Below are 25000 nucleotides of genomic sequence, written 5' to 3'. Positions count from 1 at the left end.
GTTCTCCAAAAATACTCCAGCAGAGCCTTCTTAGCGCAGTAGGCAGCGCGTCAGTCTCATAATCTGAAGGTCCTGAGTTCGAGCCTCAGAGAGGGCACAAGTGTTTTTTGTGTTTCAGCAAATTCAATTGGACATATCCTTTCTAAACATGAAGAGGAGCATGATGTTCAGTAGACCGCAACGCGGTCCTTGTGAATCACAGGATTGGATTCTTTACTGACGCAGAAAAGAAATATGATTGCCAAATACCAAAGAACCAATTGGGGCTAGCTGCGTTTTATTTGAATATTTCTATCTGGACTTTGTGAGTAGCGTGGTCTCAAATCATGCTCTCCACCAGGTTATCCAAAGAGCCTCCAACGGAGCCTTCTTAGCGCAGTAGGCAGCGCGTCAGTCTCATAATCTGAAGGTCCTGAGTTCGAGCCTCAGAGAGGGCACAAGTGTTTTTTGTTTCAGCAAATTCAATTGGACATATCCTTTCTAAACATGAAGAGGAGCATGATGTTCAGTAGACCGCAACGCGGTCCTTGTGAATCACAGGATTGGATTCTTTACTGACGCAGAAAATAAATATGATCGCAAAATACCATAGAACCAATGGGGCTAGCTGCATTTTATTTGAATATTTCTATCTGCACTTTGTGAGTAGCGTGGTCTTGGATCTGTTTCTCCACCAGGTTCTCCAAACATACTCCAGCCGAACCTGCTTAGTGCAGTAGGCAGCGCGTCAGTCTCATAATTTGAAGGTCCTGAGTTCTTTCCTCAGAGAAGGCAGGCCTCTTATGTTTCAGGTAATAACTTTTCAAAAACGTTGACAGAATGAGTACAATGTTTGGTATTTTGCAAATGTAAGCAGTCCCTGTGCAAACTTTCTGGCCCTGTGTTCCCACGCCTTCTCCTTGTGCCTTCCAGAGCCCATCAGGTGCACTATGAACTAATGGCAAAACATGGTTGTGCATATAAGGTTGATGCCGCACGAACCCCGCTATGGTTTTTCATATTAATAAGCCTCCGTGCAGTGTCCATCGCCGCCCTAGTGGCGTTATGGCTCTGTAGTTGGTCCGGATAAGCCCAGGGTACCCAGGCCGTAATCTGTAAAGGAAAGAAAAAGGTAAGTGGGGCCAACCAGTGGGGAAAAGAGGGGTCAGTTCAAACAAACAGGTTCTTTCGAATAGAGGTGGGGCAGTTTAAAATGATAAGGTTGCTGGTTGGGATAGCATGGGCGCATACTGATAGAGCCAACGTAGGTCTTTGAGCAAAGATTCAGGAAATAAGGATGGTACATTTTATGGTGTTAGATGCAGTGGGGCAGGTTTACATGAGGGCAGTTTCAGAGAATGAGCAAGTATTTCAAAATGTATTTTCTGGCTGTGTGAGGGACTTGAGAGGTCTTCAAGCAGACCCTTGGAGTATGTTTAAAGTCTCTCACAAAATAAACTCTAGAAAAGACAGGTGGGGCACCCAAGCCTAGCGGCCAAATAGTGAGGCGACTGCATGAAAGGCAAATGCGAAAAGAGGCAAAGAGGGGTAGCACAAGGGGATGCAGCCAATTTCGACACTTCTGTTTCTGGTGATTGTCTTGCCCCTGTGCCCACGAAAGGCTCTGGGGAACGCAGGCACAGTTGCGGCTCAGGCATGGACAGTCTGCAAGGCCCTCCTTCGGCATAATAAAAGTGCCCTTGTGAGCCTGGCTGTGTTTAAATCACACAGCAGGGAATGCAGCTTTCAACTTTCCCTCACTGGCCACGAACGGCCACGAACGGCCAGGTTCTATAGACCAAAAAGCTAGGAGGAACCCTGGCCACTTTTAAATGAGGGTGGGTTTTGAACTACAGTTCCTTCAGGAGCAAAGCCTGGATTGGCCTTCCTGGATGTTCCTGTGGCCCGCTGGATGCTTTAATGGGCTGGATAAAGCGTTCTGGAGGATGGAATCCTCTTGGGTTCAGTCTGGGAACTTCTGGGAGTTCATCTGCATAACCCAGCCCCGTCCACCCTTCTTGACCTGGCCGGCAGTTACCTTGCTCTGTTACTAGAGGGCGCGTTTGGACTCTCTTCATGAACCGTGTGCCTCACAGGTGTGATAATGATGTAGTTTGGGGTTTGTTTTTGTGGCATGCTACCTGTCACCAGCCGCAAGCAGATCAGCATGAGATCTGATGTCAAATAACAGCATAACAAACTGTGACATAATACAAACCTGACATAAGCGATGTAAGCAGCGAGTATAACGAAACCGGCTGAACGCACACAAGAAAACTAAATGATGGAAGTGGAAACACATAATTAATCATGCATATATATATAGGAAAGGAGCAAAACTCTCTGCAAATGGGAAAAAAAGCGACCTGCTTACAAAAGGGACTTTGGGGGAGGAGAATTAAAAACTGGTAAGAAAAAAGGGCTGAAAAGAGTTAGGTATATATCCAGCGAGGGAGGGGTTGGAAGTTTGTGGCATCTTGCCTGTTTTGGAGCATATCAAAATAACTAGCTCAAAATTCAAGCATCGAAGGATGGGACTCTTGATTGATGAATGGAAGACATCTGAAGTACAAAACACTATACATTCAAGTGAAGCTTTTCAGATGGATCGTATTCTCTCTGGAGTTTTGAGTGTGGAGTTGTGTCACATAATCTTCATCAACAAATCATAAAATCGCAGCCTTCTTAGCGCAGTAGGCAGCGCGTCAGTCTCATAATCTGAAGGTCCTGAGTTCGAGCCTCAGAGAGGGCACAAGTGTTTTTTGTTTCAACAAATACAATTGGACATATTTTTTCTAAACATGAAGAGGAGCATGATGTTCAGTAGACCGCAACGCGGTCCTTGTGAATCACAGGATTGGATTCTTTACTGACGCAGAAAAGAAATATGATTGCCAAATACCAAAGAACCAATTGGGGCTAGCTGCGTTTTATTTGAATATTTCTATCTGGACTTTGTGAGTAGCGTGGTCTCAAATCATGCTCTCCACCAGGTTATCCAAAGAGCCTCCAACGGAGCCTTCTTAGCGCAGTAGGCAGCGCGTCAGTCTCATAATCTGAAGGTCCTGAGTTCGAGCCTCAGAGAGGGCACAAGTGTTTTTTGTTTCAGCAAATTCAATTGGACATATCCTTTCTAAACATGAAGAGGAGAATGATGTTCAGTAGACCGCAACGCGGTCCTTGTGAATCACAGGATTGGATTCTTTACTGACGCAGAAAAGAAATATGATCGCAAAATACCATAGAACCAATGGGGCTAGCTGCATTTTATTTTAATATTTCTATCTGGACTGTGTGAGTAGCGTTGTCTCAGATCTGGTTCTCCACCAAGTTCTCCAAAAATACTCCAGCAGAGCCTTCTTAGCGCAGTAGGCAGCGCGTCAGTCTCATAATCTGAAGGTCCTGAGTTCGAGCCTCAGAGAGGGCACAAGTGTTTTTTGTTTCAGCAAATTCAATTGGACATATCCTTTCTAAACATGAAGAGTAGCATGATGTTCAGTAGACCGCAACGCGGTCCTTGTGAATCAGAGGATTGGATTCTTTACTGACGCAGAAAAGAAATATGATCGCAAAATACCATAGAACCAATGGGGCTAGCTGCATTTTATTTTAATATTTCTATCTGGACTGTGTGAGTAGCGTTGTCTCAGATCTGGTCCTCCACCAAGTTCTCCAAAAATACTCCAGCAGAGCCTTCTTAGCGCAGTAGGCAGCGCGTCAGTCTCATATTCTGAAGGTCCTGAGTTCGAGCCTCAGAGAGGGCACAAGTGTTTTTTGTTTCAGCAAATTCAATTGGACATATCCTTTCTAAACATGAAGAGTAGCATGATGTTCAGTAGACCGCAACGCGGTCCTTGTGAATCAGAGGATTGGATTCTTTACTGACGCAGAAAAGAAATATGATCGCAAAATACCATAGAACCAATGGGGCTAGCTGCATTTTATTTGAATATTTCTATCTGCACTTTGTGAGTAGCGTGGTCTTGGATCTGTTTCTCCACCAGGTTCTCCAAACATACTCCAGCCGAACCTGCTTAGTGCAGTAGGCAGCGCGTCAGTCTCATAATTTGAAGGTCCTGAGTTCTTTCCTCAGAGAAGGCAGGCCTCTTATGTTTCAGGTAATAACTTTTCAAAAACGTTGACAGAATGAGTACAATGTTTGGTATTTTGCAAATGTAAGCAGTCCCTGTGCAAACTTTCTGGCCCTGTGTTCCCACGCCTTCTCCTTGTGCCTTCCAGAGCCCATCAGGTGCACTATGAACTAATGGCAAAACATGGTTGTGCATATAAGGTTGATGCCGCACGAACCCCGCTATGGTTTTTCATATTAATAAGCCTCCGTGCAGTGTCCATCGCCGCCCTAGTGGCGTTATGGCTCTGTAGTTGGTCCGGATAAGCCCAGGGTACCCAGGCCGTAATCTGTAAAGGAAAGAAAAAGGTAAGTGGGGCCAACCAGTGGGGAAAAGAGGGGTCAGTTCAAACAAACAGGTTCTTTCGAATAGAGGTGGGGCAGTTTAAAATGATAAGGTTGCTGGTTGGGATAGCATGGGCGCATACTGATAGAGCCAACGTAGGTCTTTGAGCAAAGATTCAGGAAATAAGGATGGTACATTTTATGGTGTTAGATGCAGTGGGGCAGGTTTACATGAGGGCAGTTTCAGAGAATGAGCAAGTATTTCAAAATGTATTTTCTGGCTGTGTGAGGGACTTGAGAGGTCTTCAAGCAGACCCTTGGAGTATGTTTAAAGTCTCTCACAAAATAAACTCTAGAAAAGACAGGTGGGGCACCCAAGCCTAGCGGCCAAATAGTGAGGCGACTGCATGAAAGGCAAATGCGAAAAGAGGCAAAGAGGGGTAGCACAAGGGGATGCAGCCAATTTCGACACTTCTGTTTCTGGTGATTGTCTTGCCCCTGTGCCCACGAAAGGCTCTGGGGAACGCAGGCACAGTTGCGGCTCAGGCATGGACAGTCTGCAAGGCCCTCCTTCGGCATAATAAAAGTGCCCTTGTGAGCCTGGCTGTGTTTAAATCACACAGCAGGGAATGCAGCTTTCAACTTTCCCTCACTGGCCACGAACGGCCACGAACGGCCAGGTTCTATAGACCAAAAAGCTAGGAGGAACCCTGGCCACTTTTAAATGAGGGTGGGTTTTGAACTACAGTTCCTTCAGGAGCAAAGCCTGGATTGGCCTTCCTGGATGTTCCTGTGGCCCGCTGGATGCTTTAATGGGCTGGATAAAGCGTTCTGGAGGATGGAATCCTCTTGGGTTCAGTCTGGGAACTTCTGGGAGTTCATCTGCATAACCCAGCCCCGTCCACCCTTCTTGACCTGGCCGGCAGTTACCTTGCTCTGTTACTAGAGGGCGCGTTTGGACTCTCTTCATGAACCGTGTGCCTCACAGGTGTGATAATGATGTAGTTTGGGGTTTGTTTTTGTGGCATGCTACCTGTCACCAGCCGCAAGCAGATCAGCATGAGATCTGATGTCAAATAACAGCATAACAAACTGTGACATAATACAAACCTGACATAAGCGATGTAAGCAGCGAGTATAACGAAACCGGCTGAACGCACACAAGAAAACTAAATGATGGAAGTGGAAACACATAATTAATCATGCATATATATATAGGAAAGGAGCAAAACTCTCTGCAAATGGGAAAAAAAGCGACCTGCTTACAAAAGGGACTTTGGGGGAGGAGAATTAAAAACTGGTAAGAAAAAAGGGCTGAAAAGAGTTAGGTATATATCCAGCGAGGGAGGGGTTGGAAGTTTGTGGCATCTTGCCTGTTTTGGAGCATATCAAAATAACTAGCTCAAAATTCAAGCATCGAAGGATGGGACTCTTGATTGATGAATGGAAGACATCTGAAGTACAAAACACTATACATTCAAGTGAAGCTTTTCAGATGGATCGTATTCTCTCTGGAGTTTTGAGTGTGGAGTTGTGTCACATAATCTTCATCAACAAATCATAAAATCGCAGCCTTCTTAGCGCAGTAGGCAGCGCGTCAGTCTCATAATCTGAAGGTCCTGAGTTCGAGCCTCAGAGAGGGCACAAGTGTTTTTTGTTTCAACAAATACAATTGGACATATTTTTTCTAAACATGAAGAGGAGCATGATGTTCAGTAGACCGCAACGCGGTCCTTGTGAATCACAGGATTGGATTCTTTACTGACGCAGAAAAGAAATATGATTGCCAAATACCAAAGAACCAATTGGGGCTAGCTGCGTTTTATTTGAATATTTCTATCTGGACTTTGTGAGTAGCGTGGTCTCAAATCATGCTCTCCACCAGGTTATCCAAAGAGCCTCCAACGGAGCCTTCTTAGCGCAGTAGGCAGCGCGTCAGTCTCATAATCTGAAGGTCCTGAGTTCGAGCCTCAGAGAGGGCACAAGTGTTTTTTGTTTCAGCAAATTCAATTGGACATATCCTTTCTAAACATGAAGAGGAGAATGATGTTCAGTAGACCGCAACGCGGTCCTTGTGAATCACAGGATTGGATTCTTTACTGACGCAGAAAAGAAATATGATCGCAAAATACCATAGAACCAATGGGGCTAGCTGCATTTTATTTTAATATTTCTATCTGGACTGTGTGAGTAGCGTTGTCTCAGATCTGGTTCTCCACCAAGTTCTCCAAAAATACTCCAGCAGAGCCTTCTTAGCGCAGTAGGCAGCGCGTCAGTCTCATAATCTGAAGGTCCTGAGTTCGAGCCTCAGAGAGGGCACAAGTGTTTTTTGTTTCAGCAAATTCAATTGGACATATCCTTTCTAAACATGAAGAGTAGCATGATGTTCAGTAGACCGCAACGCGGTCCTTGTGAATCAGAGGATTGGATTCTTTACTGACGCAGAAAAGAAATATGATCGCAAAATACCATAGAACCAATGGGGCTAGCTGCATTTTATTTTAATATTTCTATCTGGACTGTGTGAGTAGCGTTGTCTCAGATCTGGTCCTCCACCAAGTTCTCCAAAAATACTCCAGCAGAGCCTTCTTAGCGCAGTAGGCAGCGCGTCAGTCTCATATTCTGAAGGTCCTGAGTTCGAGCCTCAGAGAGGGCACAAGTGTTTTTTGTTTCAGCAAATTCAATTGGACATATCCTTTCTAAACATGAAGAGTAGCATGATGTTCAGTAGACCGCAACGCGGTCCTTGTGAATCAGAGGATTGGATTCTTTACTGACGCAGAAAAGAAATATGATCGCAAAATACCATAGAACCAATGGGGCTAGCTGCATTTTATTTGAATATTTCTATCTGCACTTTGTGAGTAGCGTGGTCTTGGATCTGTTTCTCCACCAGGTTCTCCAAACATACTCCAGCCGAACCTGCTTAGTGCAGTAGGCAGCGCGTCAGTCTCATAATTTGAAGGTCCTGAGTTCTTTCCTCAGAGAAGGCAGGCCTCTTATGTTTCAGGTAATAACTTTTCAAAAACGTTGACAGAATGAGTACAATGTTTGGTATTTTGCAAATGTAAGCAGTCCCTGTGCAAACTTTCTGGCCCTGTGTTCCCACGCCTTCTCCTTGTGCCTTCCAGAGCCCATCAGGTGCACTATGAACTAATGGCAAAACATGGTTGTGCATATAAGGTTGATGCCGCACGAACCCTGCTATGGTTTTTCATATTAATAAGCCTCCGTGCAGTGTCCATCGCCGCCCTAGTGGCGTTATGGCTCTGTAGTTGGTCCGGATAAGCCCAGGGTACCCAGGCCGTAATCTGTAAAGGAAAGAAAAAGGTAAGTGGGGCCAACCAGTGGGGAAAAGAGGGGTCAGTTCAAACAAACAGGTTCTTTCGAATAGAGGTGGGGCAGTTTAAAATGATAAGGTTGCTGGTTGGGATAGCATGGGCGCATACTGATAGAGCCAACGTAGGTCTTTGAGCAAAGATTCAGGAAATAAGGATGGTACATTTTATGGTGTTAGATGCAGTGGGGCAGGTTTACATGAGGGCAGTTTCAGAGAATGAGCAAGTATTTCAAAATGTATTTTCTGGCTGTGTGAGGGACTTGAGAGGTCTTCAAGCAGACCCTTGGAGTATGTTTAAAGTCTCTCACAAAATAAACTCTAGAAAAGACAGGTGGGGCACCCAAGCCTAGCGGCCAAATAGTGAGGCGACTGCATGAAAGGCAAATGCGAAAAGAGGCAAAGAGGGGTAGCACAAGGGGATGCAGCCAATTTCGACACTTCTGTTTCTGGTGATTGTCTTGCCCCTGTGCCCACGAAAGGCTCTGGGGAACGCAGGCACAGTTGCGGCTCAGGCATGGACAGTCTGCAAGGCCCTCCTTCGGCATAATAAAAGTGCCCTTGTGAGCCTGGCTGTGTTTAAATCACACAGCAGGGAATGCAGCTTTCAACTTTCCCTCACTGGCCACGAACGGCCACGAACGGCCAGGTTCTATAGACCAAAAAGCTAGGAGGAACCCTGGCCACTTTTAAATGAGGGTGGGTTTTGAACTACAGTTCCTTCAGGAGCAAAGCCTGGATTGGCCTTCCTGGATGTTCCTGTGGCCCGCTGGATGCTTTAATGGGCTGGATAAAGCGTTCTGGAGGATGGAATCCTCTTGGGTTCAGTCTGGGAACTTCTGGGAGTTCATCTGCATAACCCAGCCCCGTCCACCCTTCTTGACCTGGCCGGCAGTTACCTTGCTCTGTTACTAGAGGGCGCGTTTGGACTCTCTTCATGAACCGTGTGCCTCACAGGTGTGATAATGATGTAGTTTGGGGTTTGTTTTTGTGGCATGCTACCTGTCACCAGCCGCAAGCAGATCAGCATGAGATCTGATGTCAAATAACAGCATAACAAACTGTGACATAATACAAACCTGACATAAGCGATGTAAGCAGCGAGTATAACGAAACCGGCTGAACGCACACAAGAAAACTAAATGATGGAAGTGGAAACACATAATTAATCATGCATATATATATAGGAAAGGAGCAAAACTCTCTGCAAATGGGAAAAAAAGCGACCTGCTTACAAAAGGGACTTTGGGGGAGGAGAATTAAAAACTGGTAAGAAAAAAGGGCTGAAAAGAGTTAGGTATATATCCAGCGAGGGAGGGGTTGGAAGTTTGTGGCATCTTACCTGTTTTGGAGCATATCAAAATAACTAGCTCAAAATTCAAGCATCGAAGGATGGGACTCTTGATTGATGAATGGAAGACATCTGAAGTACAAAACACTATACATTCAAGTGAAGCTTTTCAGATGGATCGTATTCTCTCTGGAGTTTTGAGTGTGGAGTTGTGTCACATAATCTTCATCAACAAATCATAAAATCGCAGCCTTCTTAGCGCAGTAGGCAGCGCGTCAGTCTCATAATCTGAAGGTCCTGAGTTCGAGCCTCAGAGAGGGCACAAGTGTTTTTTGTTTCAACAAATACAATTGGACATATTTTTTCTAAACATGAAGAGGAGCATGATGTTCAGTAGACCGCAACGCGGTCCTTGTGAATCACAGGATTGGATTCTTTACTGACGCAGAAAAGAAATATGATTGCCAAATACCAAAGAACCAATTGGGGCTAGCTGCGTTTTATTTGAATATTTCTATCTGGACTTTGTGAGTAGCGTGGTCTCAAATCATGCTCTCCACCAGGTTATCCAAAGAGCCTCCAACGGAGCCTTCTTAGCGCAGTAGGCAGCGCGTCAGTCTCATAATCTGAAGGTCCTGAGTTCGAGCCTCAGAGAGGGCACAAGTGTTTTTTGTTTCAGCAAATTCAATTGGACATATCCTTTCTAAACATGAAGAGGAGAATGATGTTCAGTAGACCGCAACGCGGTCCTTGTGAATCACAGGATTGGATTCTTTACTGACGCAGAAAAGAAATATGATCGCAAAATACCATAGAACCAATGGGGCTAGCTGCATTTTATTTTAATATTTCTATCTGGACTGTGTGAGTAGCGTTGTCTCAGATCTGGTTCTCCACCAAGTTCTCCAAAAATACTCCAGCAGAGCCTTCTTAGCGCAGTAGGCAGCGCGTCAGTCTCATAATCTGAAGGTCCTGAGTTCGAGCCTCAGAGAGGGCACAAGTGTTTTTTGTTTCAGCAAATTCAATTGGACATATCCTTTCTAAACATGAAGAGTAGCATGATGTTCAGTAGACCGCAACGCGGTCCTTGTGAATCAGAGGATTGGATTCTTTACTGACGCAGAAAAGAAATATGATCGCAAAATACCATAGAACCAATGGGGCTAGCTGCATTTTATTTTAATATTTCTATCTGGACTGTGTGAGTAGCGTTGTCTCAGATCTGGTCCTCCACCAAGTTCTCCAAAAATACTCCAGCAGAGCCTTCTTAGCGCAGTAGGCAGCGCGTCAGTCTCATATTCTGAAGGTCCTGAGTTCGAGCCTCAGAGAGGGCACAAGTGTTTTTTGTTTCAGCAAATTCAATTGGACATATCCTTTCTAAACATGAAGAGTAGCATGATGTTCAGTAGACCGCAACGCGGTCCTTGTGAATCAGAGGATTGGATTCTTTACTGACGCAGAAAAGAAATATGATCGCAAAATACCATAGAACCAATGGGGCTAGCTGCATTTTATTTGAATATTTCTATCTGCACTTTGTGAGTAGCGTGGTCTTGGATCTGTTTCTCCACCAGGTTCTCCAAACATACTCCAGCCGAACCTGCTTAGTGCAGTAGGCAGCGCGTCAGTCTCATAATTTGAAGGTCCTGAGTTCTTTCCTCAGAGAAGGCAGGCCTCTTATGTTTCAGGTAATAACTTTTCAAAAACGTTGACAGAATGAGTACAATGTTTGGTATTTTGCAAATGTAAGCAGTCCCTGTGCAAACTTTCTGGCCCTGTGTTCCCACGCCTTCTCCTTGTGCCTTCCAGAGCCCATCAGGTGCACTATGAACTAATGGCAAAACATGGTTGTGCATATAAGGTTGATGCCGCACGAACCCTGCTATGGTTTTTCATATTAATAAGCCTCCGTGCAGTGTCCATCGCCGCCCTAGTGGCGTTATGGCTCTGTAGTTGGTCCGGATAAGCCCAGGGTACCCAGGCCGTAATCTGTAAAGGAAAGAAAAAGGTAAGTGGGGCCAACCAGTGGGGAAAAGAGGGGTCAGTTCAAACAAACAGGTTCTTTCGAATAGAGGTGGGGCAGTTTAAAATGATAAGGTTGCTGGTTGGGATAGCATGGGCGCATACTGATAGAGCCAACGTAGGTCTTTGAGCAAAGATTCAGGAAATAAGGATGGTACATTTTATGGTGTTAGATGCAGTGGGGCAGGTTTACATGAGGGCAGTTTCAGAGAATGAGCAAGTATTTCAAAATGTATTTTCTGGCTGTGTGAGGGACTTGAGAGGTCTTCAAGCAGACCCTTGGAGTATGTTTAAAGTCTCTCACAAAATAAACTCTAGAAAAGACAGGTGGGGCACCCAAGCCTAGCGGCCAAATAGTGAGGCGACTGCATGAAAGGCAAATGCGAAAAGAGGCAAAGAGGGGTAGCACAAGGGGATGCAGCCAATTTCGACACTTCTGTTTCTGGTGATTGTCTTGCCCCTGTGCCCACGAAAGGCTCTGGGGAACGCAGGCACAGTTGCGGCTCAGGCATGGACAGTCTGCAAGGCCCTCCTTCGGCATAATAAAAGTGCCCTTGTGAGCCTGGCTGTGTTTAAATCACACAGCAGGGAATGCAGCTTTCAACTTTCCCTCACTGGCCACGAACGGCCACGAACGGCCAGGTTCTATAGACCAAAAAGCTAGGAGGAACCCTGGCCACTTTTAAATGAGGGTGGGTTTTGAACTACAGTTCCTTCAGGAGCAAAGCCTGGATTGGCCTTCCTGGATGTTCCTGTGGCCCGCTGGATGCTTTAATGGGCTGGATAAAGCGTTCTGGAGGATGGAATCCTCTTGGGTTCAGTCTGGGAACTTCTGGGAGTTCATCTGCATAACCCAGCCCCGTCCACCCTTCTTGACCTGGCCGGCAGTTACCTTGCTCTGTTACTAGAGGGCGCGTTTGGACTCTCTTCATGAACCGTGTGCCTCACAGGTGTGATAATGATGTAGTTTGGGGTTTGTTTTTGTGGCATGCTACCTGTCACCAGCCGCAAGCAGATCAGCATGAGATCTGATGTCAAATAACAGCATAACAAACTGTGACATAATACAAACCTGACATAAGCGATGTAAGCAGCGAGTATAACGAAACCGGCTGAACGCACACAAGAAAACTAAATGATGGAAGTGGAAACACATAATTAATCATGCATATATATATAGGAAAGGAGCAAAACTCTCTGCAAATGGGAAAAAAAGCGACCTGCTTACAAAAGGGACTTTGGGGGAGGAGAATTAAAAACTGGTAAGAAAAAAGGGCTGAAAAGAGTTAGGTATATATCCAGCGAGGGAGGGGTTGGAAGTTTGTGGCATCTTACCTGTTTTGGAGCATATCAAAATAACTAGCTCAAAATTCAAGCATCGAAGGATGGGACTCTTGATTGATGAATGGAAGACATCTGAAGTACAAAACACTATACATTCAAGTGAAGCTTTTCAGATGGATCGTATTCTCTCTGGAGTTTTGAGTGTGGAGTTGTGTCACATAATCTTCATCAACAAATCATAAAATCGCAGCCTTCTTAGCGCAGTAGGCAGCGCGTCAGTCTCATAATCTGAAGGTCCTGAGTTCGAGCCTCAGAGAGGGCACAAGTGTTTTTTGTTTCAACAAATACAATTGGACATATTTTTTCTAAACATGAAGAGGAGCATGATGTTCAGTAGACCGCAACGCGGTCCTTGTGAATCACAGGATTGGATTCTTTACTGACGCAGAAAAGAAATATGATTGCCAAATACCAAAGAACCAATTGGGGCTAGCTGCGTTTTATTTGAATATTTCTATCTGGACTTTGTGAGTAGCGTGGTCTCAAATCATGCTCTCCACCAGGTTATCCAAAGAGCCTCCAACGGAGCCTTCTTAGCGCAGTAGGCAGCGCGTCAGTCTCATAATCTGAAGGTCCTGAGTTCGAGCCTCAGAGAGGGCACAAGTGTTTTTTGTTTCAGCAAATTCAATTGGACATATCCTTTCTAAACATGAAGAGGAGAATGATGTTCAGTAGACCGCAACGCGGTCCTTGTGAATCACAGGATTGGATTCTTTACTGACGCAGAAAAGAAATATGATCGCAAAATACCATAGAACCAATGGGGCTAGCTGCATTTTATTTTAATATTTCTATCTGGACTGTGTGAGTAGCGTTGTCTCAGATCTGGTTCTCCACCAAGTTCTCCAAAAATACTCCAGCAGAGCCTTCTTAGCGCAGTAGGCAGCGCGTCAGTCTCATAATCTGAAGGTCCTGAGTTCGAGCCTCAGAGAGGGCACAAGTGTTTTTTGTTTCAGCAAATTCAATTGGACATATCCTTTCTAAACATGAAGAGTAGCATGATGTTCAGTAGACCGCAACGCGGTCCTTGTGAATCAGAGGATTGGATTCTTTACTGACGCAGAAAAGAAATATGATCGCAAAATACCATAGAACCAATGGGGCTAGCTGCATTTTATTTTAATATTTCTATCTGGACTGTGTGAGTAGCGTTGTCTCAGATCTGGTCCTCCACCAAGTTCTCCAAAAATACTCCAGCAGAGCCTTCTTAGCGCAGTAGGCAGCGCGTCAGTCTCATATTCTGAAGGTCCTGAGTTCGAGCCTCAGAGAGGGCACAAGTGTTTTTTGTTTCAGCAAATTCAATTGGACATATCCTTTCTAAACATGAAGAGTAGCATGATGTTCAGTAGACCGCAACGCGGTCCTTGTGAATCAGAGGATTGGATTCTTTACTGACGCAGAAAAGAAATATGATCGCAAAATACCATAGAACCAATGGGGCTAGCTGCATTTTATTTGAATATTTCTATCTGCACTTTGTGAGTAGCGTGGTCTTGGATCTGTTTCTCCACCAGGTTCTCCAAACATACTCCAGCCGAACCTGCTTAGTGCAGTAGGCAGCGCGTCAGTCTCATAATTTGAAGGTCCTGAGTTCTTTCCTCAGAGAAGGCAGGCCTCTTATGTTTCAGGTAATAACTTTTCAAAAACGTTGACAGAATGAGTACAATGTTTGGTATTTTGCAAATGTAAGCAGTCCCTGTGCAAACTTTCTGGCCCTGTGTTCCCACGCCTTCTCCTTGTGCCTTCCAGAGCCCATCAGGTGCACTATGAACTAATGGCAAAACATGGTTGTGCATATAAGGTTGATGCCGCACGAACCCTGCTATGGTTTTTCATATTAATAAGCCTCCGTGCAGTGTCCATCGCCGCCCTAGTGGCGTTATGGCTCTGTAGTTGGTCCGGATAAGCCCAGGGTACCCAGGCCGTAATCTGTAAAGGAAAGAAAAAGGTAAGTGGGGCCAACCAGTGGGGAAAAGAGGGGTCAGTTCAAACAAACAGGTTCTTTCGAATAGAGGTGGGGCAGTTTAAAATGATAAGGTTGCTGGTTGGGATAGCATGGGCGCATACTGATAGAGCCAACGTAGGTCTTTGAGCAAAGATTCAGGAAATAAGGATGGTACATTTTATGGTGTTAGATGCAGTGGGGCAGGTTTACATGAGGGCAGTTTCAGAGAATGAGCAAGTATTTCAAAATGTATTTTCTGGCTGTGTGAGGGACTTGAGAGGTCTTCAAGCAGACCCTTGGAGTATGTTTAAAGTCTCTCACAAAATAAACTCTAGAAAAGACAGGTGGGGCACCCAAGCCTAGCGGCCAAATAGTGAGGCGACTGCATGAAAGGCAAATGCGAAAAGAGGCAAAGAGGGGTAGCACAAGGGGATGCAGCCAATTTCGACACTTCTGTTTCTGGTGATTGTCTTGCCCCTGTGCCCACGAAAGGCTCTGGGGAACGCAGGCACAGTTGCGGCTCAGGCATGGACAGTCTGCAAGGCCCTCCTTCGGCATAATAAAAGTGCCCTTGTGAGCCTGGCTGTGTTTAAATCACACAGCAGGGAATGCAGCTTTCAACTTTCCCTCACTGGCCACGAACGGCCACGAACGGCCAGGTTCTATAGACCAAAAAGCTAGGAGGAACCCTGGCCACTTTTAAATGAGGGTGGGTTTTGAACTACAGTTCCTTCAGGAGCAAAGCCTGGATTGGCCTTCCTGGATGTTCCTGTGGCCCGCTGGATGCTTTAATGGGCTGGATAAAGCGTTCTGGAGGATGGAATCCTCTTGGGTTCAGTCTGGGAACTTCTGGGAGTTCATCTGCATAACCCAGCCCCGTCCACCCTTCTTGACCTGGCCGGCAGTTACCTTGCTCTGTTACTAGAGGGCGCGTTTGGACTCTCTTCATGAACCGTGTGCCTCACAGGTGTGATAATGATGTAGTTTGGGGTTTGTTTTTGTGGCATGCTACCTGTCACCAGCCGCAAGCAGATCAGCATGAGATCTGATGTCAAATAACAGCATAACAAACTGTGACATAATACAAACCTGACATAAGCGATGTAAGCAGCGAGTATAACGAAACCGGCTGAACGCACACAAGAAAACTAAATGATGGAAGTGGAAACACATAATTAATCATGCATATATATATAGGAAAGGAGCAAAACTCTCTGCAAATGGGAAAAAAAGCGACCTGCTTACAAAAGGGACTTTGGGGGAGGAGAATTAAAAACTGGTAAGAAAAAAGGGCTGAAAAGAGTTAGGTATATATCCAGCGAGGGAGGGGTTGGAAGTTTGTGGCATCTTACCTGTTTTGGAGCATATCAAAATAACTAGCTCAAAATTCAAGCATCGAAGGATGGGACTCTTGATTGATGAATGGAAGACATCTGAAGTACAAAACACTATACATTCAAGTGAAGCTTTTCAGATGGATCGTATTCTCTCTGGAGTTTTGAGTGTGGAGTTGTGTCACATAATCTTCATCAACAAATCATAAAATCGCAGCCTTCTTAGCGCAGTAGGCAGCGCGTCAGTCTCATAATCTGAAGGTCCTGAGTTCGAGCCTCAGAGAGGGCACAAGTGTTTTTTGTTTCAACAAATACAATTGGACATATTTTTTCTAAACATGAAGAGGAGCATGATGTTCAGTAGACCGCAACGCGGTCCTTGTGAATCACAGGATTGGATTCTTTACTGACGCAGAAAAGAAATATGATTGCCAAATACCAAAGAACCAATTGGGGCTAGCTGCGTTTTATTTGAATATTTCTATCTGGACTTTGTGAGTAGCGTGGTCTCAAATCATGCTCTCCACCAGGTTATCCAAAGAGCCTCCAACGGAGCCTTCTTAGCGCAGTAGGCAGCGCGTCAGTCTCATAATCTGAAGGTCCTGAGTTCGAGCCTCAGAGAAGGCACAAGTGTTTTTTGTTTCAGCAAATTCAATTGGACATATCCTTTCTAAACATGAAGAGGAGAATGATGTTCAGTAGACCGCAACGCGGTCCTTGTGAATCACAGGATTGGATTCTTTACTGACGCAGAAAAGAAATATGATCGCAAAATACCATAGAACCAATGGGGCTAGCTGCATTTTATTTTAATATTTCTATCTGGACTGTGTGAGTAGCGTTGTCTCAGATCTGGTTCTCCACCAAGTTCTCCAAAAATACTCCAGCAGAGCCTTCTTAGCGCAGTAGGCAGCGCGTCAGTCTCATAATCTGAAGGTCCTGAGTTCGAGCCTCAGAGAGGGCACAAGTGTTTTTTGTTTCAGCAAATTCAATTGGACATATCCTTTCTAAACATGAAGAGTAGCATGATGTTCAGTAGACCGCAACGCGGTCCTTGTGAATCAGAGGATTGGATTCTTTACTGACGCAGAAAAGAAATATGATCGCAAAATACCATAGAACCAATGGGGCTAGCTGCATTTTATTTTAATATTTCTATCTGGACTGTGTGAGTAGCGTTGTCTCAGATCTGGTCCTCCACCAAGTTCTCCAAAAATACTCCAGCAGAGCCTTCTTAGCGCAGTAGGCAGCGCGTCAGTCTCATATTCTGAAGGTCCTGAGTTCGAGCCTCAGAGAGGGCACAAGTGTTTTTTGTTTCAGCAAATTCAATTGGACATATCCTTTCTAAACATGAAGAGTAGCATGATGTTCAGTAGACCGCAACGCGGTCCTTGTGAATCAGAGGATTGGATTCTTTACTGACGCAGAAAAGAAATATGATCGCAAAATACCATAGAACCAATGGGGCTAGCTGCATTTTATTTGAATATTTCTATCTGCACTTTGTGAGTAGCGTGGTCTTGGATCTGTTTCTCCACCAGGTTCTCCAAACATACTCCAGCCGAACCTGCTTAGTGCAGTAGGCAGCGCGTCAGTCTCATAATTTGAAGGTCCTGAGTTCTTTCCTCAGAGAAGGCAGGCCTCTTATGTTTCAGGTAATAACTTTTCAAAAACGTTGACAGAATGAGTACAATGTTTGGTATTTTGCAAATGTAAGCAGTCCCTGTGCAAACTTTCTGGCCCTGTGTTCCCACGCCTTCTCCTTGTGCCTTCCAGAGCCCATCAGGTGCACTATGAACTAATGGCAAAACATGGTTGTGCATATAAGGTTGATGCCGCACGAACCCTGCTATGGTTTTTCATATTAATAAGCCTCCGTGCAGTGTCCATCGCCGCCCTAGTGGCGTTATGGCTCTGTAGTTGGTCCGGATAAGCCCAGGGTACCCAGGCCGTAATCTGTAAAGGAAAGAAAAAGGTAAGTGGGGCCAACCAGTGGGGAAAAGAGGGGTCAGTTCAAACAAACAGGTTCTTTCGAATAGAGGTGGGGCAGTTTAAAATGATAAGGTTGCTGGTTGGGATAGCATGGGCGCATACTGATAGAGCCAACGTAGGTCTTTGAGCAAAGATTCAGGAAATAAGGATGGTACATTTTATGGTGTTAGATGCAGTGGGGCAGGTTTACATGAGGGCAGTTTCAGAGAATGAGCAAGTATTTCAAAATGTATTTTCTGGCTGTGTGAGGGACTTGAGAGGTCTTCAAGCAGACCCTTGGAGTATGTTTAAAGTCTCTCACAAAATAAACTCTAGAAAAGACAGGTGGGGCACCCAAGCCTAGCGGCCAAATAGTGAGGCGACTGCATGAAAGGCAAATGCGAAAAGAGGCAAAGAGGGGTAGCACAAGGGGATGCAGCCAATTTCGACACTTCTGTTTCTGGTGATTGTCTTGCCCCTGTGCCCACGAAAGGCTCTGGGGAACGCAGGCACAGTTGCGGCTCAGGCATGGACAGTCTGCAAGGCCCTCCTTCGGCATAATAAAAGTGCCCTTGTGAGCCTGGCTGTGTTTAAATCACACAGCAGGGAATGCAGCTTTCAACTTTCCCTCACTGGCCACGAACGGCCACGAACAGACAGGTTCTATAGACCAAAAAGCTAGGAGGAACCCTGGCCACTTTTAAATGAGGGTGGGTTTTGAACTACAGTTCCTTCAGGAGCAAAGCCTGGATTGGCCTTCCTGGATGTTCCTGTGGCCCGCTGGATGCTTTAATGGGCTGGATAAAGCGTTCTGGAGGATGGAATCCTCTTGGGTTCAGTCTGGGAACTTCTGGGAGTTCATCTGCATAACCCAGCCCCGTCCACCCTTCTTGACCTGGCCGGCAGTTACCTTGCTCTGTTACTAGAGGGCGCGTTTGGACTCTCTTCATGAACCGTGTGCCTCACAGGTGTGATAATGATGTAGTTTGGGGTTTGTTTTTGTGGCATGCTACCTGTCACCAGCCGCAAGCAGATCAGCATGAGATCTGATGTCAAATAACAGCATAACAAACTGTGACATAATACAAACCTGACATAAGCGATGTAAGCAGCGAGTATAACGAAACCGGCTGAACGCACACAAGAAAACTAAATGATGGAAGTGGAAACACATAATTAATCATGCATATATATATAGGAAAGGAGCAAAACTCTCTGCAAATGGGAAAAAAAGCGACCTGCTTACAAAAGGGACTTTGGGGGAGGAGAATTAAAAACTGGTAAGAAAAAAGGGCTGAAAAGAGTTAGGTATATATCCAGCGAGGGAGGGGTTGGAAGTTTGTGGCATCTTACCTGTTTTGGAGCATATCAAAATAACTAGCTCAAAATTCAAGCATCGAAGGATGGGACTCTTGATTGATGAATGGAAGACATCTGAAGTACAAAACACTATACATTCAAGTGAAGCTTTTCAGATGGATCGTATTCTCTCTGGAGTTTTGAGTGTGGAGTTGTGTCACATAATCTTCATCAACAAATCATAAAATCGCAGCCTTCTTAGCGCAGTAGGCAGCGCGTCAGTCTCATAATCTGAAGGTCCTGAGTTCGAGCCTCAGAGAGGGCACAAGTGTTTTTTGTTTCAACAAATACAATTGGACATATTTTTTCTAAACATGAAGAGGAGCATGATGTTCAGTAGACCGCAACGCGGTCCTTGTGAATCACAGGATTGGATTCTTTACTGACGCAGAAAAGAAATATGATTGCCAAATACCAAAGAACCAATTGGGGCTAGCTGCGTTTTATTTGAATATTTCTATCTGGACTTTGTGAGTAGCGTGGTCTCAAATCATGCTCTCCACCAGGTTATCCAAAGAGCCTCCAACGGAGCCTTCTTAGCGCAGTAGGCAGCGCGTCAGTCTCATAATCTGAAGGTCCTGAGTTCGAGCCTCAGAGAGGGCACAAGTGTTTTTTGTTTCAGCAAATTCAATTGGACATATCCTTTCTAAACATGAAGAGGAGAATGATGTTCAGTAGACCGCAACGCGGTCCTTGTGAATCACAGGATTGGATTCTTTACTGACGCAGAAAAGAAATATGATCGCAAAATACCATAGAACCAATGGGGCTAGCTGCATTTTATTTTAATATTTCTATCTGGACTGTGTGAGTAGCGTTGTCTCAGATCTGGTTCTCCACCAAGTTCTCCAAAAATACTCCAGCAGAGCCTTCTTAGCGCAGTAGGCAGCGCGTCAGTCTCATAATCTGAAGGTCCTGAGTTCGAGCCTCAGAGAGGGCACAAGTGTTTTTTGTTTCAGCAAATTCAATTGGACATATCCTTTCTAAACATGAAGAGTAGCATGATGTTCAGTAGACCGCAACGCGGTCCTTGTGAATCAGAGGATTGGATTCTTTACTGACGCAGAAAAGAAATATGATCGCAAAATACCATAGAACCAATGGGGCTAGCTGCATTTTATTTTAATATTTCTATCTGGACTGTGTGAGTAGCGTTGTCTCAGATCTGGTCCTCCACCAAGTTCTCCAAAAATACTCCAGCAGAGCCTTCTTAGCGCAGTAGGCAGCGCGTCAGTCTCATATTCTGAAGGTCCTGAGTTCGAGCCTCAGAGAGGGCACAAGTGTTTTTTGTTTCAGCAAATTCAATTGGACATATCCTTTCTAAACATGAAGAGTAGCATGATGTTCAGTAGACCGCAACGCGGTCCTTGTGAATCAGAGGATTGGATTCTTTACTGACGCAGAAAAGAAATATGATCGCAAAATACCATAGAACCAATGGGGCTAGCTGCATTTTATTTTAATATTTCTATCTGGACTGTGTGAGTAGCGTTGTCTCAGATCTGGTCCTCCACCAAGTTCTCCAAAAATACTCCAGCAGAGCCTTCTTAGCGCAGTAGGCAGCGCGTCAGTCTCATAATCTGAAGGTCCTGAGTTCGAGCCTCAGAGAGGGCACAAGTGTTTTTTGTTTCAACAAATACAATTGGACATATTTTTTCTAAACATGAAGAGGAGCATGATGTTCAGTAGACCGCAACGCGGTCCTTGTGAATCACAGGATTGGATTCTTTACTGACGCAGAAAAGAAATATGATTGCCAAATACCAAAGAACCAATTGGGGCTAGCTGCGTTTTATTTGAATATTTCTATCTGGACTTTGTGAGTAGCGTGGTCTCAAATCATGCTCTCCACCAGGTTATCCAAAGAGCCTCCAACGGAGCCTTCTTAGCGCAGTAGGCAGCGCGTCAGTCTCATAATCTGAAGGTCCTGAGTTCGAGCCTCAGAGAGGGCACAAGTGTTTTTTGTTTCAGCAAATTCAATTGGACATATCCTTTCTAAACATGAAGAGGAGCATGATGTTCAGTAGACCGCAACGCGGTCCTTGTGAATCAGAGGATTGGATTCTTTACTGACGCAGAAAAGAAATATGATCGCAAAATACCATAGAACCAATGGGGCTAGCTGCATTTTATTTTAATATTTCTATCTGGACTGTGTGAGTAGCGTTGTCTCAGATCTGGTTCTCCACCAAGTTCTCCAAAAATACTCCAGCAGAGCCTTCTTAGCGCAGTAGGCAGCGCGTCAGTCTCATAATCTGAAGGTCCTGAGTTCGAGCCTCAGAGAGGGCACAAGTGTTTTTTGTGTTTCAGCAAATTCAATTGGACATATCCTTTCTAAACATGAAGAGGAGCATGATGTTCAGTAGACCGCAACGCGGTCCTTGTGAATCACAGGATTGGATTCTTTACTGACGCAGAAAAGAAATATGATTGCCAAATACCAAAGAACCAATTGGGGCTAGCTGCGTTTTATTTGAATATTTCTATCTGGACTTTGTGAGTAGCGTGGTCTCAAATCATGCTCTCCACCAGGTTATCCAAAGAGCCTCCAACGGAGCCTTCTTAGCGCAGTAGGCAGCGCGTCAGTCTCATAATCTGAAGGTCCTGAGTTCGAGCCTCAGAGAGGGCACAAGTGTTTTTTGTTTCAGCAAATTCAATTGGACATATCCTTTCTAAACATGAAGAGGAGCATGATGTTCAGTAGACCGCAACGCGGTCCTTGTGAATCACAGGATTGGATTCTTTACTGACGCAGAAAAGAAATATGATCGCAAAATACCATAGAACCAATGGGGCTAGCTGCATTTTATTTTAATATTTCTATCTGGACTGTGTGAGTAGCGTTGTCTCAGATCTGGTCCTCCACCAAGTTCTCCAAAAATACTCCAGCAGAGCCTTCTTAGCGCAGTAGGCAGCGCGCCAGTCTCATAATCTGAAGGTCCTGAGTTCGAGCCTCAGAGAGGGCACAAGTGTTTTTTGTGTTTCAGCAAATTCAATTGGACATATCCTTTCTAAACATGAAGAGGAGCATGATGTTCAGTAGACCGCAACGCGGTCCTTGTGAATCACAGGATTGGATTCTTTACTGACGCAGAAAAGAAATATGATTGCCAAATACCAAAGAACCAATTGGGGCTAGCTGCGTTTTATTTGAATATTTCTATCTGGACTTTGTGAGTAGCGTGGTCTCAAATCATGCTCTCCACCAGGTTATCCAAAGAGCCTCCAACGGAGCCTTCTTAGCGCAGTAGGCAGCGCGTCAGTCTCATAATCTGAAGGTCCTGAGTTCGAGCCTCAGAGAGGGCACAAGTGTTTTTTGTTTCAGCAAATTCAATTGGACATATCCTTTCTAAACATGAAGAGGAGCATGATGTTCAGTAGACCGCAACGCGGTCCTTGTGAATCACAGGATTGGATTCTTTACTGACGCAGAAAATAAATATGATCGCAAAATACCATAGAACCAATGGGGCTAGCTGCATTTTATTTGAATATTTCTATCTGCACTTTGTGAGTAGCGTGGTCTTGGATCTGTTTCTCCACCAGGTTCTCCAAACATACTCCAGCCGAACCTGCTTAGTGCAGTAGGCAGCGCGTCAGTCTCATAATTTGAAGGTCCTGAGTTCTTTCCTCAGAGAAGGCAGGCCTCTTATGTTTCAGGTAATAACTTTTCAAAAACGTTGACAGAATGAGTACAATGTTTGGTATTTTGCAAATGTAAGCAGTCCCTGTGCAAACTTTCTGGCCCTGTGTTCCCACGCCTTCTCCTTGTGCCTTCCAGAGCCCATCAGGTGCACTATGAACTAATGGCAAAACATGGTTGTGCATATAAGGTTGATGCCGCACGAACCCTGCTATGGTTTTTCATATTAATAAGCCTCCGTGCAGTGTCCATCGCCGCCCTAGTGGCGTTATGGCTCTGTAGTTGGTCCGGATAAGCCCAGGGTACCCAGGCCGTAATCTGTAAAGGAAAGAAAAAGGTAAGTGGGGCCAACCAGTGGGGAAAAGAGGGGTCAGTTCAAACAAACAGGTTCTTTCGAATAGAGGTGGGGCAGTTTAAAATGATAAGGTTGCTGGTTGGGATAGCATGGGCGCATACTGATAGAGCCAACGTAGGTCTTTGAGCAAAGATTCAGGAAATAAGGATGGTACATTTTATGGTGTTAGATGCAGTGGGGCAGGTTTACATGAGGGCAGTTTCAGAGAATGAGCAAGTATTTCAAAATGTATTTTCTGGCTGTGTGAGGGACTTGAGAGGTCTTCAAGCAGACCCTTGGAGTATGTTTAAAGTCTCTCACAAAATAAACTCTAGAAAAGACAGGTGGGGCACCCAAGCCTAGCGGCCAAATAGTGAGGCGACTGCATGAAAGGCAAATGCGAAAAGAGGCAAAGAGGGGTAGCACAAGGGGATGCAGCCAATTTCGACACTTCTGTTTCTGGTGATTGTCTTGCCCCTGTGCCCACGAAAGGCTCTGGGGAACGCAGGCACAGTTGCGGCTCAGGCATGGACAGTCTGCAAGGCCCTCCTTCGGCATAATAAAAGTGCCCTTGTGAGCCTGGCTGTGTTTAAATCACACAGCAGGGAATGCAGCTTTCAACTTTCCCTCACTGGCCACGAACGGCCACGAACGGCCAGGTTCTATAGACCAAAAAGCTAGGAGGAACCCTGGCCACTTTTAAATGAGGGTGGGTTTTGAACTACAGTTCCTTCAGGAGCAAAGCCTGGATTGGCCTTCCTGGATGTTCCTGTGGCCCGCTGGATGCTTTAATGGGCTGGATAAAGCGTTCTGGAGGATGGAATCCTCTTGGGTTCAGTCTGGGAACTTCTGGGAGTTCATCTGCATAACCCAGCCCCGTCCACCCTTCTTGACCTGGCCGGCAGTTACCTTGCTCTGTTACTAGAGGGCGCGTTTGGACTCTCTTCATGAACCGTGTGCCTCACAGGTGTGATAATGATGTAGTTTGGGGTTTGTTTTTGTGGCATGCTACCTGTCACCAGCCGCAAGCAGATCAGCATGAGATCTGATGTCAAATAACAGCATAACAAACTGTGACATAATACAAACCTGACATAAGCGATGTAAGCAGCGAGTATAACGAAACCGGCTGAACGCACACAAGAAAACTAAATGATGGAAGTGGAAACACATAATTAATCATGCATATATATATAGGAAAGGAGCAAAACTCTCTGCAAATGGGAAAAAAAGCGACCTGCTTACAAAAGGGACTTTGGGGGAGGAGAATTAAAAACTGGTAAGAAAAAAGGGCTGAAAAGAGTTAGGTATATATCCAGCGAGGGAGGGGTTGGAAGTTTGTGGCATCTTACCTGTTTTGGAGCATATCAAAATAACTAGCTCAAAATTCAAGCATCGAAGGATGGGACTCTTGATTGATGAATGGAAGACATCTGAAGTACAAAACACTATACATTCAAGTGAAGCTTTTCAGATGGATCGTATTCTCTCTGGAGTTTTGAGTGTGGAGTTGTGTCACATAATCTTCATCAACAAATCATAAAATCGCAGCCTTCTTAGCGCAGTAGGCAGCGCGTCAGTCTCATAATCTGAAGGTCCTGAGTTCGAGCCTCAGAGAGGGCACAAGTGTTTTTTGTTTCAACAAATACAATTGGACATATTTTTTCTAAACATGAAGAGGAGCATGATGTTCAGTAGACCGCAACGCGGTCCTTGTGAATCACAGGATTGGATTCTTTACTGACGCAGAAAAGAAATATGATTGCCAAATACCAAAGAACCAATTGGGGCTAGCTGCGTTTTATTTGAATATTTCTATCTGGACTTTGTGAGTAGCGTGGTCTCAAATCATGCTCTCCACCAGGTTATCCAAAGAGCCTCCAACGGAGCCTTCTTAGCGCAGTAGGCAGCGCGTCAGTCTCATAATCTGAAGGTCCTGAGTTCGAGCCTCAGAGAGGGCACAAGTGTTTTTTGTTTCAGCAAATTCAATTGGACATATCCTTTCTAAACATGAAGAGGAGAATGAT

The 25000-nt window shown here is 45.1% G+C and overlaps 34 non-coding genes across 34 annotated transcripts; all 34 read left to right on the top strand.

The window, feature by feature from the left end:
- The first annotated feature begins 24 nt into the window (after positions 1-24).
- Positions 25-97, top strand: TRNAM-CAU (transfer RNA methionine (anticodon CAU)). The gene has a single exon. It is a non-coding gene; the product is annotated as a tRNA-Met (tRNA).
- Positions 98-364: 267 nt separating this feature from the next.
- TRNAM-CAU (transfer RNA methionine (anticodon CAU)) lies at positions 365-437 on the top strand. Its single transcript has one exon. It is a non-coding gene; the product is annotated as a tRNA-Met (tRNA).
- A 2221-nt stretch (positions 438-2658) lies between these two features.
- Positions 2659-2731, top strand: TRNAM-CAU (transfer RNA methionine (anticodon CAU)). Its single transcript has one exon. It is a non-coding gene; the product is annotated as a tRNA-Met (tRNA).
- Positions 2732-2996: 265 nt separating this feature from the next.
- TRNAM-CAU (transfer RNA methionine (anticodon CAU)) lies at positions 2997-3069 on the top strand. The gene has a single exon. It is a non-coding gene; the product is annotated as a tRNA-Met (tRNA).
- A 264-nt stretch (positions 3070-3333) lies between these two features.
- TRNAM-CAU (transfer RNA methionine (anticodon CAU)) lies at positions 3334-3406 on the top strand. The gene has a single exon. It is a non-coding gene; the product is annotated as a tRNA-Met (tRNA).
- A 264-nt stretch (positions 3407-3670) lies between these two features.
- Positions 3671-3743, top strand: TRNAM-CAU (transfer RNA methionine (anticodon CAU)). Its single transcript has one exon. It is a non-coding gene; the product is annotated as a tRNA-Met (tRNA).
- Positions 3744-5964: 2221 nt separating this feature from the next.
- TRNAM-CAU (transfer RNA methionine (anticodon CAU)) lies at positions 5965-6037 on the top strand. The gene has a single exon. It is a non-coding gene; the product is annotated as a tRNA-Met (tRNA).
- A 265-nt stretch (positions 6038-6302) lies between these two features.
- Positions 6303-6375, top strand: TRNAM-CAU (transfer RNA methionine (anticodon CAU)). The gene has a single exon. It is a non-coding gene; the product is annotated as a tRNA-Met (tRNA).
- A 264-nt stretch (positions 6376-6639) lies between these two features.
- On the top strand, positions 6640-6712 carry TRNAM-CAU (transfer RNA methionine (anticodon CAU)). Its single transcript has one exon. It is a non-coding gene; the product is annotated as a tRNA-Met (tRNA).
- A 264-nt stretch (positions 6713-6976) lies between these two features.
- TRNAM-CAU (transfer RNA methionine (anticodon CAU)) lies at positions 6977-7049 on the top strand. The gene has a single exon. It is a non-coding gene; the product is annotated as a tRNA-Met (tRNA).
- Positions 7050-9270: 2221 nt separating this feature from the next.
- Positions 9271-9343, top strand: TRNAM-CAU (transfer RNA methionine (anticodon CAU)). The gene has a single exon. It is a non-coding gene; the product is annotated as a tRNA-Met (tRNA).
- Positions 9344-9608: 265 nt separating this feature from the next.
- TRNAM-CAU (transfer RNA methionine (anticodon CAU)) lies at positions 9609-9681 on the top strand. The gene has a single exon. It is a non-coding gene; the product is annotated as a tRNA-Met (tRNA).
- A 264-nt stretch (positions 9682-9945) lies between these two features.
- Positions 9946-10018, top strand: TRNAM-CAU (transfer RNA methionine (anticodon CAU)). Its single transcript has one exon. It is a non-coding gene; the product is annotated as a tRNA-Met (tRNA).
- Positions 10019-10282: 264 nt separating this feature from the next.
- Positions 10283-10355, top strand: TRNAM-CAU (transfer RNA methionine (anticodon CAU)). The gene has a single exon. It is a non-coding gene; the product is annotated as a tRNA-Met (tRNA).
- Positions 10356-12576: 2221 nt separating this feature from the next.
- On the top strand, positions 12577-12649 carry TRNAM-CAU (transfer RNA methionine (anticodon CAU)). Its single transcript has one exon. It is a non-coding gene; the product is annotated as a tRNA-Met (tRNA).
- A 265-nt stretch (positions 12650-12914) lies between these two features.
- On the top strand, positions 12915-12987 carry TRNAM-CAU (transfer RNA methionine (anticodon CAU)). The gene has a single exon. It is a non-coding gene; the product is annotated as a tRNA-Met (tRNA).
- Positions 12988-13251: 264 nt separating this feature from the next.
- TRNAM-CAU (transfer RNA methionine (anticodon CAU)) lies at positions 13252-13324 on the top strand. Its single transcript has one exon. It is a non-coding gene; the product is annotated as a tRNA-Met (tRNA).
- Positions 13325-13588: 264 nt separating this feature from the next.
- Positions 13589-13661, top strand: TRNAM-CAU (transfer RNA methionine (anticodon CAU)). Its single transcript has one exon. It is a non-coding gene; the product is annotated as a tRNA-Met (tRNA).
- A 2221-nt stretch (positions 13662-15882) lies between these two features.
- Positions 15883-15955, top strand: TRNAM-CAU (transfer RNA methionine (anticodon CAU)). Its single transcript has one exon. It is a non-coding gene; the product is annotated as a tRNA-Met (tRNA).
- Positions 15956-16220: 265 nt separating this feature from the next.
- Positions 16221-16293, top strand: TRNAM-CAU (transfer RNA methionine (anticodon CAU)). The gene has a single exon. It is a non-coding gene; the product is annotated as a tRNA-Met (tRNA).
- Positions 16294-16557: 264 nt separating this feature from the next.
- On the top strand, positions 16558-16630 carry TRNAM-CAU (transfer RNA methionine (anticodon CAU)). Its single transcript has one exon. It is a non-coding gene; the product is annotated as a tRNA-Met (tRNA).
- A 264-nt stretch (positions 16631-16894) lies between these two features.
- Positions 16895-16967, top strand: TRNAM-CAU (transfer RNA methionine (anticodon CAU)). Its single transcript has one exon. It is a non-coding gene; the product is annotated as a tRNA-Met (tRNA).
- A 2221-nt stretch (positions 16968-19188) lies between these two features.
- Positions 19189-19261, top strand: TRNAM-CAU (transfer RNA methionine (anticodon CAU)). The gene has a single exon. It is a non-coding gene; the product is annotated as a tRNA-Met (tRNA).
- A 265-nt stretch (positions 19262-19526) lies between these two features.
- TRNAM-CAU (transfer RNA methionine (anticodon CAU)) lies at positions 19527-19599 on the top strand. Its single transcript has one exon. It is a non-coding gene; the product is annotated as a tRNA-Met (tRNA).
- A 264-nt stretch (positions 19600-19863) lies between these two features.
- On the top strand, positions 19864-19936 carry TRNAM-CAU (transfer RNA methionine (anticodon CAU)). The gene has a single exon. It is a non-coding gene; the product is annotated as a tRNA-Met (tRNA).
- Positions 19937-20200: 264 nt separating this feature from the next.
- On the top strand, positions 20201-20273 carry TRNAM-CAU (transfer RNA methionine (anticodon CAU)). The gene has a single exon. It is a non-coding gene; the product is annotated as a tRNA-Met (tRNA).
- A 264-nt stretch (positions 20274-20537) lies between these two features.
- Positions 20538-20610, top strand: TRNAM-CAU (transfer RNA methionine (anticodon CAU)). The gene has a single exon. It is a non-coding gene; the product is annotated as a tRNA-Met (tRNA).
- Positions 20611-20875: 265 nt separating this feature from the next.
- On the top strand, positions 20876-20948 carry TRNAM-CAU (transfer RNA methionine (anticodon CAU)). Its single transcript has one exon. It is a non-coding gene; the product is annotated as a tRNA-Met (tRNA).
- Positions 20949-21212: 264 nt separating this feature from the next.
- Positions 21213-21285, top strand: TRNAM-CAU (transfer RNA methionine (anticodon CAU)). The gene has a single exon. It is a non-coding gene; the product is annotated as a tRNA-Met (tRNA).
- A 267-nt stretch (positions 21286-21552) lies between these two features.
- On the top strand, positions 21553-21625 carry TRNAM-CAU (transfer RNA methionine (anticodon CAU)). Its single transcript has one exon. It is a non-coding gene; the product is annotated as a tRNA-Met (tRNA).
- Positions 21626-21889: 264 nt separating this feature from the next.
- Positions 21890-21962, top strand: TRNAM-CAU (transfer RNA methionine (anticodon CAU)). The gene has a single exon. It is a non-coding gene; the product is annotated as a tRNA-Met (tRNA).
- A 267-nt stretch (positions 21963-22229) lies between these two features.
- Positions 22230-22302, top strand: TRNAM-CAU (transfer RNA methionine (anticodon CAU)). Its single transcript has one exon. It is a non-coding gene; the product is annotated as a tRNA-Met (tRNA).
- Positions 22303-24523: 2221 nt separating this feature from the next.
- Positions 24524-24596, top strand: TRNAM-CAU (transfer RNA methionine (anticodon CAU)). The gene has a single exon. It is a non-coding gene; the product is annotated as a tRNA-Met (tRNA).
- Positions 24597-24861: 265 nt separating this feature from the next.
- Positions 24862-24934, top strand: TRNAM-CAU (transfer RNA methionine (anticodon CAU)). The gene has a single exon. It is a non-coding gene; the product is annotated as a tRNA-Met (tRNA).
- The last annotated feature ends 66 nt before the right edge of the window (positions 24935-25000 follow it).

Source organism: Ambystoma mexicanum, chromosome 4p (assembly GCF_040938575.1).
Source record: "Ambystoma mexicanum isolate Mex_15411 chromosome 4p, UKY_AmexF1_1, whole genome shotgun sequence".
In the NCBI taxonomy this organism is placed as follows: domain Eukaryota; kingdom Metazoa; phylum Chordata; class Amphibia; order Caudata; family Ambystomatidae; genus Ambystoma; species Ambystoma mexicanum.
Note: the sequence above shows the minus strand (reverse complement) of the source record. Positions and strands in the feature narration are given on the sequence as shown.